Here is an 18,394-nt window from a genome sequence, read left to right as displayed (position 1 = left end):
CACGGAGCAGATTTAACGATCCATTTACTTTAACAATAGGTACGCCGAGGTAAAACCGAAAATGCTTAAGTATAATTAGTGATTTTAATTGTTAGTTAAGGATTGAAATTGATCAGGCTACTTTTTACACAATTAAGTAATCGCAAGTTCTCTTTAACAATAAACTTTAAATCATGTGTATATCAGCACCTCAGAGGTAAGATGTGTTAAGTCACATTTTTTTGCGAAATGAGATCTCCACCATGTGTATTTGTTAAAATTTAAAATCCCCAAATGGGGTTCGTGGCAGCTAATGGGTTAAGTCCTCTTTCAAATCCCTCTCCTTAACAATTTCGAGTTTGTGACTTAACATACCTTACTTCTAAGGTGCTGACATACTTTCCATCTATGCATGTTTATATAATTTTATTCTCACTTTGTAAGGAAATAACACAAATTGATACACACTTCTACATCCGGAGTAAGAACAGAGCAAAGATTTAAGTCTTTTAGGTTACATTTGACTTTTTTCCGATATTCTTTGACATTCCTCGACAGTCATAATATTTATTATAACTTTGGCAATCAATATCTTAAAGAAATTATGGGTTTTTGTTTATATAACCAGATCACCAAAAATTGTTATTTATCCCTGTGTCTTGTTCTTCACTTTATGATTCCATTTATTGCGATCTCTTTAGATACGGCGGCAGGATCAAGATTTTCTGGAAACACTCCATTTTCTTTCTAATAATCTCTAACTAGATTAAACATAAATACAGGTGTCTCAGCGAGACCGGTCATTAGACGTTTCTGGGGTTCTGGCCAAACAAAAAATTTGAGAATGCAGAATTAAGTATTATCAATTACGTTCTCTTCATCTAAAATATTTTCAGATTTCTAGCACTTCCGGTTATACCGGAAATCGCCACCTACTTTATTTTTTTAAATGGAACACCCTGTATATTTTTACATATTTGGATTTGTCTGTTTTCAAGGTTTATAAATAACTTTACTTTTTGCAATTTGAACCAGCAATTCTCGAGTTATTCGAATTTTTCTAGAAAAATTTGCTCCAGCGGACATTTGTTCAAAAAATCATAGAACACTCAATTTTTGAGATATCAATTTAGGATTCAGAACATGCTTAAACAACATGATGGAGTATGTTTTGGTGCCGAGAACGGCTGTCTAGATCGTTTGGTCACTTTACTATGATACGTTAACTTTTCGAAATTTGGAAGCACCATAACTTCATTTTTTTAAATGGCATCCGCCATATTTTATTACATAGTCGTCTTCGGCGTCTCATTTTACATCTTTTATATTCCATATGTCCTATGCCTAACATTAATAGTTTGAGAAATAATTAGGGTTTTTTGAAAAATGCTCACATATCATATGGATATTAACCTAGTGTGCCATGGAAAACAAATGTTTAATGACTTATTGATAAACGTCAAAGGCTAATTTAGGTTGTTTGATGCTTGTGAGTCTAATACCAGTTAAAATGGACATTAATAACATAAATAATGTTTATACAAATGAAGAAATCCATAATTTATTTTTTGTGCTTAGCTAAGTTCTTAGTAGGACTTGCAGAATGTTTAATGAAAATTATCCACATTTATCTCCGATGACAAAAGGTAAATTTAGAGGAATAGAAGCAAATTTTTTGCATTTTGGACGAATTAATCACATGTTAAACTGACCAAAAAATGTAGTAGATGATGCAACGGAAGAGGTGAATACCTTGGCATATTTCGAGCCTAGTCCCAACACCTCAATTCGAGCTGCCAAAGAAGATCTGGGAATCATACTACGAACTTTGCCGCGCTTTTCATGCAAAAAAAATAAATTAAGAATTTCTTGATTTGTGTAAATATTACTTTCGTTATTGTTATCGATTTTAACTCGTTTCAGTACTAATATTAAGGGACATAACAGATAATTATTAGCTCACATGCATCAAGTCACCTAAACAAGTGAGTCTTTGACAAGAGCTCATTGAGAAGGCTTGTTTTTCATGGCACACTAGGCTAAATATCCATATGATATGTGTGCATTTTTAAAAAACCCTAATTATCTCCCAAACTATTAATATTAGGTATGGGCCATATATGATATAAAAGATGTAGAATGAGACACCGAAGACGACTAAAAAATAAAATATGGGGGGTGTCATTTAAAAAAATGAAGTTATGGTACTTCCAAATTTTGAAAAGTTAACGTGCCATAGTAAAGTGATCAAACGTTCTAGCCCGCAATTCTCGGCACCAAAACATACTCCATCATGTTGCTTAAGCATGTTCTCAATCCTAAATTGATATCCCAAAAATTGAGTGTTTTCTGATTTTTTGAACAAATGTCTGCTGAAGCACATTTTTCTAGAAAAATTCGAATAACTCGAAAACGACCGAATCAAATTGCAAAAAGTAAAGTTATTTATAAACCTTGAAAACAGACAAATCCAAATATGTAAAAATATACAGGGTGTTCCATTTAAAAAAATAAAGTTGGTGGCGACTTCCGGTATAACCGGAAGTGCAAGAAATCTGAAAATATTTTAGACGAAGAGATCGTAATTGATAGTACTTAAGTCTGAATTCTCAAATTTTTATTTTCGCCAGAACCCCAGAAACGTCTAATGACCGGTCTCGCTGAGACACCCTGTATATTATATTCATATAAAATAGAGAATAAGCTAGTTAGCATAAAATATCACTATGTTGCATATTTTTATTGAACTAAAACTAGAACTAACACTAGACCTAAAACTAGAAAGTTTCGGGTCTAGCCGTGCGTCTTCAGACGCACGGCTAGTTTTGCACTATCACTAGAACTAACAGAAGACCTAGAACTAGAATCATTCGGGTTTAGCCGTCTTGAGAGACGTGCGACTAAACCCGAAAGTTTCTAGTTCGAGGTCTAGTGTTAGTTCTAGTTTTAATTGTTATGTAGCGTTAGATTGTTGTATATTTTTATTAAACTAAAAGTAGAACTAACACTAGACCAAGAACTAGAATGATTCGGCTTTAGCCGTCTTATGAGACGCACGGCTAAACCCGAATGTTTCTAGATCTAGGTCTAATGTTAGTTCTAGTGACAATGCAAGTGTAAAACTAGAACTAACACTATACCTAGTACTAGAATCATTCGGGTTTAGCCGTCTTTAGAGACGTGCGGCTAAACCCAAATGATTCTAGTCCTAGGTATAGTGTTAATTCTACATAGTAACAGTGCTAGTGTAAAACTACAACTAACACTAGACCTAGAACCCAAAATACATTGTATAAAACTAAATAGAGCAAAATATATAGAGCATATAATTTAATTTAATTATAATGTAACAACAGAATTGTGTGAATGTGGTAATAAAAGGAGTAGTTGGTACAGTTTGTGAAATAACGAACTATATCGAGGAGGCAACATGATATGATCATCAAGAAAACGATGATTTTGTAAAGTATGTCTGGCTTCCTGGACTAGTGATCTCTATAATTAGATTAAGATTTTATTCTCAACAATATTCCAAGTATATATTACAATATATTATTATATATTACAATATAGTATACAATATATTACAAGTACTTCAGACTAAATTTGTTCCATACCTTTTTGATGGCAGACGTTAGACAAATGTTGCATAGAAGATCAAGAACAATTTGGGCTATTTCTAAGAAATGATGAAGGCAATTTTATCTTGACTCATTTAACGGCCATCAGAATGTAAAGTAGTAGAGTAATAAATAACTCAATAAATGTAAAGGAATTTTGCTTCTAAGTAAGCCAAAAACATTTCAATAGATTTTTTTGACATAATATGGCAGAATATTTTGTTTTAGAATATTTGATAATATTACATCATTATAATTACTGAAACGTTATATTTTACCTAATTAGCGAAAACATCAACAAATTTCAAATAAACATGTTTTCGCGTATACATTAGTACATAAGCAGGCATAGGGTATAATTATTTTCAATTCGACCCCTCTTCCATATTATAAATTGCCAATGATTATCTATAATTTACTCAAATCAAATGAACCTTAATAATTCATTTTAATCACTCATCATTAGTGCGATGAAACAATCTTGTCAACTAAAGTATTATATTTTGATATCTGAATCATGTTTTTCTGATAATCAAAAAAAATAAATCCATTTTGTGTGCTTCCACGTTTCATTTCAATGATTAAATTATTTTATTGTTAAGTCTTCATTGTGTAATTTTTATACTTCGAGTATGTTTGTTGTTATTTCATGAATAGATTTGAATCGATTTTTAGCGAATTAAATTTTGTTTTCTGTTAACAATTTTAATAAACAATTTGATTTTATTTATTAAATTAATTTATTTGTTTCCAAAATTCATAATAATAACAAAATAAATAGGAAACTATAAAAGTAAATATTCAGCTACTGAAATTCATATTATTATGTTTAATTTAAGATTACAATCTGATCTAACGTGCTAAAATCACCTAGAATAAACACTTCACCTTACATAGTTATTTATTACGACAGCAATGAATTTTAAATGAAGATGTAATAATATTTCTTTTATTACAATGAAATTATTGCTCCTATTTACTTTATAAACGTTTATAACAGTTGATTATAATCTCTTTAATATTCTAGATTTCCTTGAAGCACGTATTGTAACCTCAATACACCGCGTTAATATGAATTAACTTTTGCTGCTTTACTCAAACAGCAACAATATAAAGCTTACTTGTGAGGTTCCGGTAAGGGAAGGTGTAGATAAATTGTTTACTGGATATCTCGTGGTGTCCTAGAGGAAGACAGTTGCAGAAACAGAACTGATAAATGCAGTGTTAGAACTGCTAATAAATAGCGTAGCTGGTAACAAAGTAATCTTTTTATTATACAATAAATGTTTGATAAATGGAATTTTCTTAGTTTTTGGAAGATGATGAAAATAATGCCGATTGAAACGGCGCGGACCAATACATTTTCAACTTCCCTCCAAGGACATGAACCCCGGAAACCCTAGATATAAACAAATTATTAATTGAAGTTGTTGGTTTTCTAATGAATTATATAACTATGAGTTATCACAATGTATTATTCTTACAACTGAAGACGTCTCATCTTGTTGTATTGTTATATCATTGCTTTACACAATTTACCTCTATCTACTTTAAATACCTCTTTCATCATCGCGCACTGAATTATGTCCCGCATTTAAATTACTGATATCGTATTGTTTAAGTTTTCTATTATAGTCATAGGTAATCATTCTCCACACAACCTTCGTCCAATTTATAATGGGTACATAATTGGTGTTAACAAACATGATGAGGAATAATATCCGCAAGCGGCTTCGGCATTATCAACTGAGGTTGTAAAACTTTTGACTAATTAAGATGAGGTCGTTTACGGCCGAGGCTGAGTGATTAATATTGTGTCAACCTAAAACTGGTCATCAAATTGTGACTACTAATTAAACCAAGGTAGCTTGTGGTGGAGTTAATTTAAAATATAGTTTCACAGAATACGTAACATATTATAATTCTTCTGTGTACTTTCCACTTTTCCCTTGTGTGAAGTGATAATGTATATTAAAAGACAAGTTTCGATGTAGGGAAATAGGTATGTAGCAGTTGGTAACACCGTAACACTTGAAAAAAGAAATTTGAATTAACAATTAGAAACTGTCAAACACAAAATGTATTCACCTGAAAAAATGTTTCATGTACACCTCCCAAAATAACAGAAATTGCTCAGAGTTCAATGTCTTCATCATTGTGGCCCTTGTATTCGATGCTAAGAACGTGTTTAAACATCCGTAGACAAAAATTGTCACATTGACAACTAGAAGAATTAATGACCCAAGGTCACCAACTTGTACTGGTTCCATAAAATGTTACTAAAATCTCAAGTCTCATTACAGTTTCATTACCGTCGTGAATTACAAAAATTAACATTAACATTGTGCGGAGAGAACCATTAGTTATTAATATACAGGGTGTATCAGGTATGAGTAGAAAAAATTTGAGGGTTATAGGTCTCTTCTTTCTGAATAAAAAATTCTTATAACACAATGTCCCATTCTTTATTCTTCTTAAGATATGATACGATAAAGTTAAGGGTTCACAAGTTTGAGTATTACTGGTTAATGAATTATATTAAGCAGGCTTTGCTTTGCAATTTGTAATTTGTTTCTAGTTTTGTAATTTTGTTGTTTTTAATACAATAAGCAAGTTTATTTATTAAAACCTAAATTTTTGTAAATTTTCACATTGAAGAGTGATAAATTTATTCGTATAAACTAACCAACCTCAAAAAAAAACCTTAAAAACGTCAAATTAAAGCTACATACATAAGCAAAGCCTGCTTAGTATAATTCTTTATACAGCAGTACTTAAACTTTCAAACCCTTAACTTTATCGTATCATATCTTAAGAATGGCTAAGAATGGGACATTGCGTTATAAGAATTTTTTATTCACACAAAAATTTTTCTACTCATACCTAATACACCATCCTGTATATTAAATTATTCAAATTTGCTGATATAGCTATTAGCATTAATTCTATTTGATATGGATTCCACAATTTTGTGAACCTCCCCTTTGATTATATGATTATCACAATTCTTCCAATGTAGTAGTACTATGTCATTAACATTCATAGTAATCCCAGAATTTCTTCTTATTTGAGACTCATATCCTTTCCCGTATCCTTATATTCTTTAATTACACGGTAAACTGATGATTTTGCAACACCCACAAATAAAGCATCATTATTAAGATTAATATAATTAATATTATTCAATGATTTTCTTTCCATTTTATGTTTGATGTAAATAAAATTCACATTTTCTGTAGAAATAGAAATAGAACTTTAGCAGCAAGGTGCACGACGCAATAACGCTTCATAAAATTTAATCCTCTCTAATTGCAATTTTATAAGATTATTCTCAGTGTAGTTTAAGGGTGAAAATACATAAAGAAATGCCCAGTAACTTCTATCATAGGGTGATTTTGTAACCATTGACGTATTCTCCTGAAGATGCCATAATTATGTGGCGAAACCGGTAGAGAAATAAAAATAAAATATCCATTTAAATAATTTTATTTACATCTAATATAATTAAGACTGAAATAAGTTGAAATTAAGCCTGAAGACGCACGGCTAAACCCGAAACTTTCTAGTTCAAGGTCTAGTGTTAGTTCTAGTTTTAATTGTTATGCAGCGTTAGTTTATTGTATATTTTTATTATTAAAGTAAAAGAACTAGAATCATTCGGCTTTAGCCGTCTTATGAGACGCATGGCTAAACCCGAATGTTTCTAGTTCTAGGTCTAATATTAATTCTAGTGACAGTGCAAGTGTAAAACTAGAACTAACACAATACCTAGCACTAGAATCATTTGGGTTTAGCCGTCTTTAGAGACGTGCGGCTTTTTTATAACCTCTAACTAAAACATAAATATATGTTATAATAAAACAAATGTTGTGCACTTATGAACGTATAAGTTTATATTTTCTCCACCGGTTTCGCAGTTTTTAAGAGAAACTTAACTACATCATCAGGAGAATCCTTGAAATACACAAATTAAACACATCAATGGTACAAAATTTCTTACTAATTAAACGATAAATTGAACTAGAGGTGTTGTTATATGAAAGGTTTTTAAAAAAAAAAGATCACTTTTCCTCCGTAATTGGTATAAATTAATCAATCTGAGACGTTTCGGGAACACCTCCCATCTTCAGTCTACAAATAGTCACTCGTAATATTATCTACAAAAAACCACAACAAAAGACCATAAAAATCTCAAACCACACAAAAATACAAAAATTAATCGGTGTCGAATGTTAAAAAAGTTTACCTCTAATCTTGATATGTATCTTGATATGTACTAACTTCTAGAGGTATTTCAATAAATCAAACAAACAAAACAAAAAATTAATCGAGTAAAACTTACGTCAAATCAAAAACAGGTTAACTTCGGTTGAAAATACAACAAATTAAACATCATTAAACTAACAAACAAAAAGAAAAGATTATAAATTATTGAGAAGTACAACACGTGTTGCCGCCAAAACATGAAAATGAGGTTAAGAAGCAAAAAGTATCTGGTGGAAGACTTTTTGCTTTAGTCTTTAGAGACGTGCGGCTTTCTTATAATCTCTAACTAAAACATAAATATATTTAATTCATATAAAATAGAGAATAAGCTAGTCAGCATAAAATATGAACTAAAACTAGAACTAACATTAGACCTAGAACTAGAAAGCTAATCCCGAATGTTTCTAGTTCTAGGTCTAGTGTTAGTTTTAGTTTTGCACTATCACTAGAACTAACAGAAGACCTAGAACTAGAATCATTCGTGTTTAGTCGTCTTGAGAGACGTGCGGCTAAATCCGAAACTTTCTAGTTCCAGGTCTAGAGTTAGTTCTAGTTTTAATTGTTATGCAGCAGTAGATTGTTGTATATTTTTATTGAGCTAAAAGTAGAACTAATACTAGACCAAGAACTAGAATCATTCGGATTTAGCCGTCTTATGAGACGCATGGCTAAACCCGAATGTTTCTAGTTCTAGGTCTAATGTTAATTCTAGTGACAGTGCAAGTGTAAAACTAGAACTAACACAATACCTAGCACTAGAATCATTTGGGTTTAGCCATGCGTCTCATAAGACGGCTAAACCCAAATGATTCTAGTTCTAGGTATAGTGTAGAACTTACACTAGACTTAAAAACATTCGGGTTTAGCCATGCGTCTTCACATCGCTATCAGCATTAATACTAATTGATATGGATTCCACAATTTTGTCCAAATTTCCATGTAATTACTTCCTTTTTACCTCCTCTTTGATTATATGATTATCATAATTCTACCAATGTAGTACTATGTCATTACCTTCCGCAGTAATCCCAGAATTTCTTCCTACTTGAGACTCATATCATTTCCTGTATACTTATATTCTTTAATCTTACAGTAAACTGTTGATTTTGCAACCTCCAGAAATAAAGCATCATTATTTAGATTAATATAGATTTTTATTTAACATAAAGATCTCGAATATTTTGCTTTCGTAGTAAATTTTAAATATGTTTTAAAAACAAAGTATATTAATCTTGTTTTTTCTTTGGGGGGATATTGACATCAATCTATAACCTTACATTTCCAGTTGACCATAAACTCCACTTTCTTATTACAATAAAAATTGCAATAGAGAATTCCGTCACTCAGTGGGACACTCGGGTTCCCCACGGTCTGCAATCGTTTGGGCCCCCAATCTGCGGCGCCAAACGGCGCATCATACTGCGGGACCATTTCCGGTGTTAATTCAATAAAAGCTTCTCCTTCCGCCGTCGTCGGTTCGTAAGGGGTCGCCGCGACGCCCCCGTCGCGTAACACTACTATGCAATCTGGAACCGTTCCTTTCGGCATTGCATCGATCGAAAGTCGGTCGTCGAAAAAGCAACAACGGCGACGTCGTCAACGACTAACAGGAAGAAGAAGAAGAAGTAGAAAGGTGATATATACACTTACGGGGTGAGCTTTTCGCTTTCCGCTTCCTTTTTCGAAAGGATAAGTGTCGACGTGGCGCCCGGTTTTGCGAATACGGGGAGGGCGTCGCGGCGCTCACGGCTCTGAGTGGCATTATTCGCTATGTAAATATACTCTAAGTAATCATATTGCGCTCGGCTCCGTGGCGTCCTCCCCGTTCTTCTCGACACCCCCATACACGCTCTCTCGACGGGCTAAATCGTACGTGAGAATCATTTTATGAGGATCACACGTCGACGGGCATCCATCAGAGGCGTATGGTGAGTCTGATAAGGTTTTGTGTTTATCTGCGTGAAAATTGTTGCGGAGGGTACGATGGATGACCGAGAATTCTCTCTCCTCCTCTTATGGTTGTGGATTTTCGACAAACCGTTTTTTTTTTTGTACAGAAACTTGTTTTAATAAATATTTCAATTTTCCTATTTTAAATTGAAATAGAACTTTAATGTATAGAACGTAATCCCTCATAGAAATAAAAGCCAACGATTTTCAAAGCATTAATTATAAATTTCGCTGTACATTACATATTCCTTTTAACTACTTTATTAAGCGAGATAATATTCTCTATTTATTTTATGTGTATTCTCAAGCAATATTATTAATTTTAATTGTGTAAGGTTTAATCGATATAAAAGTTTACAATAATATTTGTTTACGTAATACTTTATTAATGGATGTGTCGTAATCAAAAGACGTCTTGATGTTAATAAAGTTGCTTGAACTTGTTTTGCGAAGCGAATCTTTTTCTTTCTGCAGAACAAAGCTCTATCATCATAGTTTATTAACCTTGCGCTAAAAGGGTGTAAAGTTTCAGAAAGGTTTTCCATCCTCATCATTTTTCAGACGATATTTTAACATGCATGCGTTAACGTGGAAAAAAAAACTTTGTTTTGCGCGCGTTAATGTTAATATGCGAAAATCTAGTAAAATATTTACTTAGGGTAAAAAGATTTCATGTTTAATTTTATTTTTTTTAAGTATCTATATTATTTTTCTTTTGGGTTTCTGTGGAAGTTGAAAAAAATTGGATTGCCGAGATAGATCGATTCCGTGGCCATTTGCATGGTCATGCAACACACTAGAGATATTTTAATCAACCTAATTGCATTAGAATCACACTGCGAAGATCTACTTATTCGGCTTTGCGCGCAAATAAATTCGTTTGCATGTGTAAGCCTGGCCCCCACGGAAACTGTTTAGTCAAATCCCAGAGCAATTAGTTAAGTAACTACTTAAGAATATCGTACTCTTTTTTTCCTATTAGTAAAATACCAATTCATTATTGTGGTATTTAGTTTCATTTTGTTACTATTAAAAAAAGTGTTTCATTAAGTTTTATTACCATTATTTATTTTTCAAGATATTTATCTTTTATTCATTTATAAACACAAATCTAAGATATACCATATTATAATATATATACCACTGTATATATATTATAATATATATATACAGTGTGTCCCCGGATAGGTGAAACGACTCTTATAAAAGGTAAATTTTTTCGATATTAATTGTAATTTTTTGGGGTTTAGCCCTGCTTGATGAAAGACTAATTTTGAACATATTTTCAATTTTTAAAAAACAAATGAGTGTCGACAGTGAAAGAAAAACTTTTTTTGTGGCAGGTAAAGTACCTTTTCTGTTTACAGTACGTGAAAGTGTTACTAAGAAATTTTGTTCAGAATGAAAAACTATGGCCATATGCACATTTTTGAAATGATCGGCTTACTTTGATAAAAATCCATATCAAACAATTTTATTTCTAAAAAGACTGCCATGGAAAAACAAAATTTCTTTCCTGTCAATGTTAATCTGCCAAACTGTAATTTAGTAAACTTAAAGTGTTTTTTAAATACAATGTTAACATTACAGGAAAAAGTTTACGTGATTCAATGTTATAAAACCGGGGAAAAACCGATAAATATGGCTATTGCTTTATTTAGTGGAAAATTTTCAAATACTGGAAATAAAAGAAGTACTTGTTTTCGTTTAATCAAAAGATTTCTTACAGCAGGAAGTATTCACTCTAAAAAAAAAATTATGATGAAACTGATTAACTGTTAATTATGATTAACTGTTTTCTTTTGTGGGCGAACGCACAATTAATTTTTTGTGAACATTTTAACAACGGTTTGTTTATTTCTCCCGAACAATTTGAATATCAAAACAAAAAATCTTAATAAAGTATCTAATCTTATAAAGTAGGCCAATGATTCCGAAAGTTTGCATATGGCCATAACTTTTTATTCTGAATAAAATTTCTTAGTAACATTTTACCATACTGTAAACAGAAAAGGTACTTTACCTGACACACAAGAAGTTTTCGCTTCAGTGTCAATACAAACTTAAACTTTTAAAGCTTGAAAATATGTTTAAAATTAGTCTTTAACTAAGCAGGGCTGAACCCCAAAAAATGACAATTAAAATCGAAAAAAATTTACATTTTATAAGAGTCGTTTCACCTATCCGGGGACACACTGTATATAATGTCTCTTTGCGATCCTCTCTCTTTATTAGTGATATTCCAAATCGTGTTTTTCACTGTATACCTCATTTAAGTGATATCCCATATCTCGGAATAACTGATATTCAATTATATCGATCAATGCTCACCAGCTATATCTCCGTTTGTTATGTAGCAAAGAGCAGGAAAGGTTATAAATGCTTGGGTTATTATCTGCGTTTTCTTCCTATCAATTTTACCATTTGATCATCAGCACTCACTAGCTCAATATTCCTTCCCTTTCTCGTACAATTAGTTTAATTTCTCAACAATCATGTGAAATAGCAATCTGCATTTGCCTTAAAGTACTGATTGACATTAATTTCCTTATGCTTTCTCATTCAAGACCTTTCAATCGATTAACTTGCAAATCTATGATGCGAATGACAAACCGACAGAAGACTAAATAATGCATGCAGAAAACTAGGTATCGCTACTGCAGGATTAAATACTGCTAATAGAGGTCTAGATAATGCTTGTAAAAGAATAGATAGTATTGGCAGAAGACTATATAGTCTGCAAGTATTTTAGGATTTTGTGTATACATACAAAGAATGTGGCTTCTGGTTATAGCGGTGTATAAAATAACGCAAATGGCTTGTACGTTGAACTTTGAGTACAACTTCTCCATTTCGCTGCTTGACAAAGTTACTGGCGTAGATTACCCCAATTTTGTACCAACATTTTGACATTTGTTGTATTTCGGCAATCTTTAAAACTGCGCGTAGCAAAGCGAAAACAGAAGATTAGATGCTAAAACTGAAGAGTGCTTGAACTAGGAACTACTTGCAGAGGACTAGATTTTGTTGGCAGAACACTACATACCGTTGCTTGAGAAATAAGTACTGCTAATAGAAGTTTAAATATTGCTAGTAGAAGACTAGATATTGTTGCCAAAAGGTCATATATTGCTGTCAATAAACTAAAAACTGCTTGCAGAAGACTAGATTTTGTTAATAGAAGACTAAATACTTATTAAATTGAAATGAAAAACATCTGGTTTAGCTGTCTTGATAGACGTGCGGGTAAACCCGAATGATTCTAGTTCTAGGTCTTGTGTTAGTTCTAGTGATAGTGCTAATGCAAAACTAGAACTAACACTAGACCTAGAACTAGAAACATTCGGATTTAGCCGCACGTCTCTCAAGACGGCTAAACCCGAATGATTCTAGTTTTTGTATTAGTTCTAGTGATAGTACTAGTACAAAACTAGAACTAACACTAGACCTAGAACTAGAAACATTCGGATTTAGCCACACGTCTCTCAAGACGGTTAAACCCGAATGATTCTAGTTTTTGTATTAGTTCTAGTGATAGTGCTAGTGCAATACTAGAACTAACACTAGACCTAGAACTAGAAACATTCGGATTTAGCCACACGTCTCTCAAGACGGCTAAACCCGAATGATTCTAGTTTTTGTATTAGTTCTAGTGATAGTACTAGTACAAAACTAGAACTAACACTAGACCTAGAACTAGAAACATTCGGATTTAGCCACACGTCTCTCAAGACGGCTAAACCCGAATGATTCTAGTTTTTGTATTAGTTCTAGTGATAGTGCTAGTGCAATACTAGAACTAACACTAGACCTAGAACTAGAAACATTCGGATTTAGCCACACGTCTCTCAAGACGGCTAAACCCCAATGATTTTAGTTCTAGGTCTTGTGTTAGTTCTGGTGATAGTGCAAAACTAGAACTAACACTAGACCTAGAACTCGAAACATTCGGATTTAGCCGCACGTCTCTCAAGACGGCTAAACCCGAATAATTCTAGTTTTTGTATTAGTTCTAGTGATAGTACTAGTGCAAAACTAGAACTAACACTAGACCTAGAACTAGAAACATTCGGATTTAGCCACACGTCTCTCAAGACGACTAAACCCGAATGATTCTAGTTTTTGTATTAGTTCTAGTGATAGTGCTAGTGCAATACTAGAACTAACACTAGACCGAGAACTAGAAACATTCGGATTTAGCCGCACGTCTCTCAAGACGGCTAAACCCGAATGATTCTAGTTTTTGTATTAGTTCTAGTGATAGTGCTAGTGCAAAACTATAATTAACACTAGATCTAGAAACATTCAGATTTAGCCGCACGTCTCTCAAATCGACTAAACCCGAATGATTCTACTTCTTGTATTAGTTCTAGTGATAGTGCTAGTGCAAAATTAGAACTAACACTAGACTTAGAACTAGAAACACTCAGATTTAGCCACACGTTTCTCAAGACGGCTAAACACCAATGATTTTAGTTCTAGGTCTTGTGTTAGTTCTAGTGATAGTGCGAAACTAGAACTAACACTAGACCTAGAACTAGAAACATTCGGATTTAGCCGCACGTCTCTCAAGACGGCTAATCCCGAATGATTCTAGTTCTTGTGTTAGTTCTAGTGATAGTGCAAAACTAGAACTAACACTAGATCTAGAAACATTCGGATTTAGCCACACGTCTCTCAAGACGGCTAAACCCCAATGATTTTAGTTCTAGGTCTTGTGTTAGTTCTGGTGATAGTGCAAAACTAGAACTAACACTAGACCTAGAACTAGAAACATTCGGATTTAGCCGCACGTCTCTCAAGACGGCTAATCCCGAATGATTCTAGTTCTTGTGTTAGTTCTAGTGATAGTGCAAAACTAGAACTAACACTAGATCTAGAAACATTCGGATTTAGCCGCACGTCTCCCAAGACGGCTAAACCCGAATGATTCTAGTTCTAAATCTTGTGTTAGTTCTAGTGATAGTGCAAAACTAGAACTAACACTAGACCAAGAACTAGAAACATTCGGGTTTAGCCGTACGTCTCTCAAGACGGCTAAACCCGATTGATTCTAGTTCTAGGTCTTGTGTTAGCTAATTAACACTAGACCTAGCACTAGAAAGTATCGTGTTTAGCCGTGCATCTTCCGTTGATTTAGAACTAGATATTGCTAGTACCAGTATAGATACTGCATGTTAATACATGATGTTTTTTCATTTAACAATTACATAACTATTAATCACAATCAGGGTGTTTTAGTGTTTTTAGGAATGTTTTTGATCAATTTATTCCGTAAATAATACTAGAGAAACGTATCGAGGACTAAAAATAAGTCCAATACACTATAAGTAGGTAAAATAAAGTGTTTTCTTAAAATTCGACCAATATATAAACTACAAACAGATTTATCAATGTAAAGTTTTCTAAGTTATTTTTCATACTCCATTAACTATTATTTTATAAACAAACTATTCCATTACGAAACTTATTCCACAATAAACAACCGAGTACAATTTGTATAGAATTAAAACAACCCCTACGTTGTACCAGTACAAAATCATAATAGGAATTTTCGACGCAAAATTCATATAATATAATTTTTGTGGTACTCACCACCATAATATATCACGTTCTACGCAAATAGTCCCGCGAAATTTTATTATGTCGGACCACATAAATGCGTCCGACCTCAAAACCCTCCATTGTCTAAAAGATTATTAATTTCGGAACCAGAAATTTCGAGTATACAATGAATTTGTATTTCAAATGTTCGAATTGAATGCGCACCTACCATTTTCAATGTTAAATCATCGACATCCCGCAAAATCGTGTTAATCATTATTATTTACTAGGATTTTATCAACTTAAGTGGCTCTCAATATCTCTAATGTAGCTCTCTTTTTACCTGTTTAACGCTACGTTGGATCTTTAATCTAATGACACATTTACATATTTTTAGTTCAATTTTATGTTATATCTCTATAAAAAATGAAATTTCCTTTATTATTAAACAAGCAAAGCATAACTACAGTTGACAAGAGGTAACATTGGCAACTCTATACACTATTGATCGTTAAGAGGTAGCGTTTATGGGTGCGTTATACCAAGGACTGCTACACCTATGCTTTGTAATATCACTGTATAGTTGCTTTAACGTCCCATACATTGCGAAATTTACTCGTATTATGCACAAGGAGATCGTTCCTTTTATGGTGTTAAAACTGGAATGTGTTCTTTTAGTTTCCAATTAATGTTACTTCCAGGAAATTTCTAAGAATCTTCTTAAACAATAAAGAGATTCATGAGATTAAATTAAATCCTAAAACAAAAAAAAAATGATATATCTTCGGTTTTTTCCAATCAATCGAAAATGTCGTAAGATTTTTCTGAAAGCATCATCCCAAAACATCATTTATCACTCGCCCTGTGCGAGATAATCCCGATAAGTCACCCCGTTCAGTCCGACGAAAAAAAAAAATAAAATAAGGAAGCGGAAAATGATCTCGACTCCGTCTTAATCAAGGAACGTGGAGCCTTCGTCTTCGTTGGAGAAAAGCTCCGATTTCGATCCCGAAGGAATCAATGTTTGCCGGAGATCGCGCGCCGCAGGAGCCGTCGCAGAAAACGTCGCAAGGGCCATGGGGGGCACGTGTTTACGATCGCACCAGCACGTGCGGACTGCTCACCACGAGCTCTACTGCGACCGGAGTAATAAGGATTGAACGGTTCCGGAAGTAGTGAACTACCTAAGAGATGCATATCAATTCGCAATACGGTCTGTAAAGTTGCTAAAGTTCTAAGATTTCAGTTTACAGTTGAGATATATTGCAAAGATTTTGAATTTTGTGTGAAATGAAACATTTTAAAAATGTTAAAATAATATTACTCAAAAGAATACAAATTAAGAATCAAAATAAATAAAAATTGAACAAATAACTAAACTATCACGGACATCGTACAGTTTCAATTCCACTCCATTTAGCAACTATTTTTTTTATTACTACAATCAATATACTAGTTTATAAGACAAATAGCTCAAGTATTGTAGTAAATAAAAGGAATTATCGAACCTATCGTTATTCGGCAGTTTTTGTTTTTAATGGACATGGAACTACAAACTTATTAAATATTTTCGCAATTCTGCAAAAGTTGTTTTTGTATTGATGTAGCGCCTCGCCCACAAGCGACCTTGACTTAATTACGCTTAATATCGTGATGAAATAATTAAGTATGATGCGTACTTTACTTACACCTCTTAGACTTCATGTAGTTTTTCATTAGCAGTATTTAGCTTTCTGCCAGCAGTGTCTAATTATCTACAAAGATGATCTAGTCCTCAATTAGTAGTAGTTTTAATTCTATCAGATATATTTTGTGTGCCAGCATTATCTAGTCTTCTCCAAGCAGAATCTAAACTTCTATTAACAGTAATCAATCCTCCACCAGCAGTACTCGGTATTTTGCAATCAGTATATAGACTTCTGCCAGCATTAAGTAATCTCATCTTCTGTAAAAAAGGACTTAATTTTTTATAATTTACCTTCTGTCAGAAAAATCTCATCTTCTGTCAAGTTTGTTTTATCTTCTGCCAACTGTATCTAGTCTTCTGCAAACAGTGTTTAAAGCTGTTCCTAAAGCAATATCTATTAGCACCACAAACCTCTTAGGTCTTCAAAGTGGTTGAATATAGCTGTTCAAAATAATCTAAGTATGTAAATAATATTTATAAAATATAAGAAAAACAAGATAATTTGTAACAACATCCAAGATAAAATAAATTTTATATTAGGGTGCCTATTTAGGTAGTTTAAAGGGATTTATACAAAATGTGTCATTTAGGACACGTCTGGACATGTCGAGACCGGTCACAGCGTGCGTCCAGGCCACCTGGTGTTCCAGTCGGAACTGCTCGCGTTACCTAACTCAATTATCCGCCTTCCCCGCCGAGAAATGTCATTACACGGGAAACTCGACGGTCGCCGACTGTTACGACGAGGGTGATAGCTACACAGGGAAGAGGGAAGGACCGGAGCCCTTCTTAGGCGCCCCTCGACGTCCGCCGCCTCCCGACACTGACAGATTGCATTACACGAATAACTCACTGGAATTATTATGTCCTAACGGGTGCCCCCGCTAATTTGACGCAAATTGTCTATTTAAATCGGCGCGGTACCCGACCGGATCGGACTGATTCATGGTTTGCTTTCAGGGGGCGCTTCGAAAATTTAATTGGCGCCTCCGAAATTGCGGATCAATTTGCCCGCGGGAAGTGACGAAACCGTATATCCGTAACCGGCCGGAGACGGAACCCTCGCCCGTTCGCCGATAAAAGCTGCCGGGTGGTGTCGAAAAAGGGCGCTCGAAATTGATTCCCTTCCTGTAGGTGATTGATTGATTTGATATATCTTTTCGAATTAGTTTTCACTCTCTCAAAAAACCTATTGGGGTTTAAAAGAAGATATCAAAAAAGAATTCTTTAATTATTACTACTAACCCTTTTATTAATTGGTTCTTTTTATTTTTAGGAAACTGCGCGGAACAAGAATCAACATCTAACTTGGTTGGTCACGTGTATTCTTGGGTAATTAACACATATT

The 18,394-nt window shown here is 33.5% G+C and overlaps 1 long non-coding RNA gene across 2 annotated transcripts in view; it reads left to right on the top strand.

The window, feature by feature from the left end:
• LOC139430568 (uncharacterized) overlaps window positions 1-5,071 on the top strand; it is a 30,176-nt gene extending 25,105 nt beyond the window's left edge. For both annotated transcript variants that reach the window (XR_011640969.1, XR_011640970.1), the window contains exons 2-3: window positions 4,627-4,851; window positions 4,909-5,071. This is a non-coding gene — a long non-coding RNA (uncharacterized lncRNA). The remainder of the gene's footprint in view (window positions 1-4,626; window positions 4,852-4,908) is intronic.
• The last annotated feature ends 13,323 nt before the right edge of the window (window positions 5,072-18,394 follow it).

This window comes from Onthophagus taurus, chromosome 7, assembly GCF_036711975.1.
Source record: "Onthophagus taurus isolate NC chromosome 7, IU_Otau_3.0, whole genome shotgun sequence".
NCBI lineage: Eukaryota > Metazoa > Arthropoda > Insecta > Coleoptera > Scarabaeidae > Onthophagus > Onthophagus taurus.
This window is presented reverse-complemented; position numbering and strand designations above follow the sequence as displayed.